The sequence below is a fragment of the Anas acuta genome, chromosome 7 (assembly GCF_963932015.1).
Source record: "Anas acuta chromosome 7, bAnaAcu1.1, whole genome shotgun sequence".
Taxonomy (NCBI): Eukaryota; Metazoa; Chordata; class Aves; order Anseriformes; family Anatidae; genus Anas; species Anas acuta.
Window position 1 is genome coordinate 29,421,790 of NC_088985.1, and position 5,015 is coordinate 29,426,804.

General features: G+C 43.9%; 1 long non-coding RNA gene across 1 annotated transcript; it reads left to right on the forward strand.

Moving 5' to 3' along the window:
* Positions 1-219: 219 nt before the first annotated feature.
* Positions 220-2,289, forward strand: LOC137859675 (uncharacterized). The gene is made up of 3 exons (XR_011098457.1): positions 220-365; positions 867-997; positions 1,664-2,289. It is a non-coding gene; the product is annotated as an uncharacterized lncRNA (long non-coding RNA).
* Positions 2,290-5,015: the final 2,726 nt, after the last annotated feature.

Here is a 5,015-nt window from a genome sequence, read left to right on the forward strand (position 1 = left end):
GTGTCACCACCTCTGTGCTCAGGTCTCACCAACTTGCAAATTACTTGAATACATGTCATTACCATGCAGTTGGTACAACAATAAAGATAGAAATGCTTTTTTCCCCAACAATAAACGGAAATGATGAAAGACTATACTGATGAATAGAAAAAAGGCAACCACAGCAGATAAACCTAGGCTGCCTCCTCATAGGCCACCAGGCAGTGGGCTGGGATGGGGAAGGGTCCCAGGTGGGATGGGTCAGTCCCTCAGACAGGTGCTGCCCATCTGGGGTGAGGCACAGCTCCAGAGAAGACATATAGGAGAGCTTGGCAGGGGGCTGAGCTGCTGCTGGAGTCAGGCTTCAGAGTGCATCAATTCTGACTGTGAGAGGTTTGGACTCAAGGGTGCGAGGGGTTGGGACACCCTGATACAACCTTGCTAGATTGTATGCCAAGTAGGTGGCCTTCAGAGAGCAAACTGAGGAGTCCCCATGTGTTCTTTCTGAAGTTAGCCCCTCCAAACTGTTATAGGCTATCAGCTGTTGTCTGTTTTGCTCAAATAACAGGAGAAAGGGCTTGTCCCTATACTTGTTGGGGCTGTTTTCTACACAGATATGGACGGCTGCTCTCTTTTGTAAGCAAAAAGAAAGGTGACAGTAAGCATTATATTCTATGCAGCTATATGAAGGTCTTAGTCTACAATGCCCAGCTGGCAAAGCACCTGCAACTCCAGCACACCGGGCCTTGTGAGGTGCATGTCTACCTCATGAACATTTGAAATTTCTTGCTGTAGGCAGGTAGAAGCTTTTGCAGCCTGCAAGGCAGTGGGGTGTAGGGGCTCTCTGGGCCCTTGCAATGATATCAGTTCAACCTTCCCTGAAATAGGTCAATGCCTATTGAGAGTCAGTTGAGAGCCAGAATGAGACATGCATCTCAGCTTGGAAGGTGCAGGGAGGACTGATTACTGACACCTTGCCCCTAACCAGATGAGGAAGTGAAATGCCACAGATCAACTGGTAAGTACTAACAAAGGTCTAATGAAGAGCATTATTTCCTTTCTCCTGTTGGACTCTGTTGCTCTGTTTTTTTATTATTCAGGGAAGATTTGTTAAGAGTCTTTCAGGAGAGGGTCTATGGTATTCTCTGCCCTGAGCTGGTAGCCCCTGTGAGGTTGTTCTAACCAACAAGGGGTTTGTAAACTAAAGTCTTGCTCGGCAAGCCAGGTGAGAAGGGCTACAGGCTACTCGACCAACAAAGAACAAAGACATAGCAGCCGGAGGGTTTAGATGAAGACAGTGTTACCACTGACTGCGGTAAACTGAGGTCTAGAATGTTTTTTCTGCACATAGATAATATGTTAAACTTTAAATCCAGTCCCTAAGACCCAGAACTGCTTATTTGAAGAACAAAATCCAATTTTCTTCTAAAAATGTTCTACTGAAATCTCTTGCAGCCTCATTTTTCATTCCTCTTAGTGTGAAGGTTGGCTGTTGTGTCAAGCAGCATTTATCTAGTATCTAATGGAGTGGCATGAAAGCATGGTAGGGAACATTGTCGTCCTTGTTGTTCTCTATGTATCTGCCCTGACTTAAATCAACAGGCTGATTATGTCTGATTTGAGCAGTATCTAACCTGTACCCCATTAATGCTAACATCCTGGCTTGGTGCTGCGTCCTTCCCAGAGGCTGCTGTTGTGAGGTGTACCCACCTGTGGTCCCCGCTTCAGCTCAACACAAAGAACTGAACACCCCCAGTAGAGTGCTACAGCTATGGAAGGAGAGATAACTATAAATGAAACAGAGACTTAATTACTTCCTGTGGGCATGAAAGTGCCTCGAGCCACCTTCATAACTGTGCACCTGGGTGACTGTCAGAGCTTCACTGTTCTCCCAAAAGCCTCCTCCAAGGAGCTGGACTCCTCACTGAGTCCTGGTCTTGGCCTCTGAGTGGCCTCTCACTTGGAGGCATGCTGTTCAGCTGCTGGATATCTCCCCAAGCACCTAAAGCTGTTGCTCGTCTTGGTTTACCTGTGTATGAACTGCAGTGACACTTCACAGACAAGCTATGAGATCTTCTTAATGAATGTGCATGGAGGACCCAGGCTGGAGAGATGCAAAATAACAAATGAATACAACTGTGTAGCCTCAGAGTGCTCCTAAAGAAAGCTGAGTATGTGATGAGAACAAGTTTTAATAGATCCTGACCAAACATCCCTATGTTGCAGGCCTGTGAGCAAAATCCAGTCTGCCTCATGCCATGTGTGAGGAGACTTGGAGAGCCAATTAAAACTGCAAGCAAAATCTTGAAATTTATTTTTATTTATTTATCTTGAGCAGAGGATTTTAGGATATGCAATCCTAGGCACATCTGAAGTGTACAGCACCTGTGCTTCAGTGTGGTTTGGTGATCTAGCACTGGTATCCTGGGTGGCAGCATAAAATATTCACAAAGACAAATGCAAGCTGAAGCTGCTACAGGCTCCCTCTACCAGCTGTGTGGGCAATAAATAAAGAAATAAATAAAATAAAACCCACCCAGCTAAACTGGATGTGGCAGGCGAGCAGAAGTGTCTCTGTCTGAACCTGTGCATGTGTGAGTTAGTCTGTGTGCTTTAAGAGCCAAATTAGCAGAGTTTTGTGAACAATGTTCTCTCGACAAGTCAGGTGAATTTTATTCCTTGCTTTCAGCTGTTCCGCTGAATTTTATGCAGCTCTCCAGAGACTCGCAAGCTCAGAGAGTTCTTTCCAAAAATGTCGTGTTTGCTCTCTCAGTTACATTCCTCGCCCTGTCAAACCTCCACTGCTCTAGTCCCCATTTCTTTCAAATGTTTTTCTTCTGTATGTGTGTGTGCTTTAGTGACTGCATATAGCCAACGGTTTTTCTTCCAGTCAGCTCTGAAACAATAGTGAAGTTAAACCACTTCCCTTCAATAAAAGGAAAGGGGGCACAAAGATTTAGAGAGCGACTGAGAGGAGACAGGAAACTGAAAGAAAGGGTCTGCATGAGGCTGATGATACATAACGGGATGTGATGTCCTTCCAGCCAGCATCCAGTCCCTTTGGTGCCCCGTCAGTGTCTCTAGGGGACAGGGCACAATTTTCTACAATGGGTAGGGTTTGGACAACTGTGGAAGAACAAGGAATGGAGAAGAAAGCGTTTGGGGGTTGTTTTTCTTTTTCTTTTTTTTTTTTTTCCCATTACCTCATCAAATAAAGGATTTTGATGTTACAAACAGCCCCTGAAGAGGCAGAGGCCTGCTTGGAGGGCCTGGTCCTTCCAGGAGCTGCTGGATGTGTCTTTGACCATCATGGGCATAGCGGTTGCTCAGACTGGTCTCAGATCTCAACAGACTCACCCCTCCAGGGCAGGTTTGTTTCCCTCTGGTCTCTCCTGGCTTCACCCGCTAACTGTGTTGTGAATTAATGCCACATGTAATGCTGGGGACACCTGCTGGCCTGGCCCGCAGGGCCAAGTGACCCCACAGTGGCAGGGGGCTTGTGGGCACTCATGACCCAGGGAGAATTTGAATGAGTGACCCAAAGGCAAAAGGCTCGGTTGGTATCCTGTTACTAATCCCCTCATCCAGCCAGATCCCCATCTCTTCCCCTCCTTTTTTTTTTTTTTTTTTTCTTAAAGGGCATTTGCTGCACCAGCTGCCAGAATATCTCAATTGCATCATGTCAACAGATCCATCTCAGACTGATATTTTATACTAGGGGAAGGCTGGGCTTAACTCTTCCATTAAACAATTAAAGCCATGCGCACCAAACTCAAAACAGGCTCTGCTGTAACAGAACAATAAATATTGATGACTTGAGGCAAGTCTGGCTTTTATGACGTTTGATGACAACTGGTATCACTTACAAAAATTACATCATAAAGAAAAAGCAATGAAGTTGTATGTCATCAGACAACATTAAATGTCAAAAGAAATATGTTTATCCTTTGTTTTCAGATCCAACTTGAGTTCTAACATTAAATGAAATCTAGGGCTGTTCTGATATTTATCAGGCTCTGGTGCAAAACGTCCTGGGGTATTTTTGTTTACTAACTTGCTCATTGCCAAGGGTGGCGTGTTTATGTTCTCATTCTTTCAAGCCAATTTGTGCTGAGCAGAGCATCCTCTGAATTGAAACATCCACTTCCTCTTTACCCCACCCACCTTACATGTATTTTTATCTGCTCTCATCCTCTGGAGGAATCGTTGGCTGCCAGCTTCTTGAAAACCTCAGGGTAATCAATGACTCTGTTGGGCCTGGGGATGAGATTCATGGAGGTCAGGTATTAGCAATAAATCATGGGTTTATTGAAGATGTTGGGAGATGAAAACAGTTTTTTTTTTTTTTCTTCCCTAAACTAAATAAATTAGGACTGTCTGGACCACTGCACCACATTTGTGGTTTAAACAAAATAAACTCTCTCTGGATGTGAACCTCAAGATCCTATATATATCCAAGGATGTTAAAATAAGTGCTATTATCAGGTAATTATAGAATTTTCAGCTATTCTGAGTGTTTTAATATCTAGTGCTATATACATATAAAACAAAAATAAAAATGGAGAAGCCTTTAAATACATGTCTTAGTCATGAGGTCCTTTTGCCGGCCAAATTCTAAAAATGTTTTCTTAGCTTTGCATGAAGTAATAGATCATGTGAAAAACCTGACCCAGAGCTTATTGCAATGCTTGTCATGTTTCCCTTTTGATAATTGACACAAATGTAGAAAAGTTACCTTTTTGGTGGGAACAGGTGGAAGAAAGTAGAAATGGTGCTCAGCAAGCAACAGGGAGAGTGGAAATGTCACTGAGACAGCACCTCATGGCATTCACCACCTCCTACCTACGTACTTATTGGCACCTAAATATGAACCAGTTTTTTCAATTGAAGAGCATTTCTATCACATTTCACTGCTTCCAATGTCTGCTGGTATAATGCAAGGGGGGAAAGTTTTTCAGCTCTACCATATTAGATGAATGTGTTTCTGATTCTCCTGTAGCCTGTATGTAAAAGACACAGTTATGCACTGTGCTTCT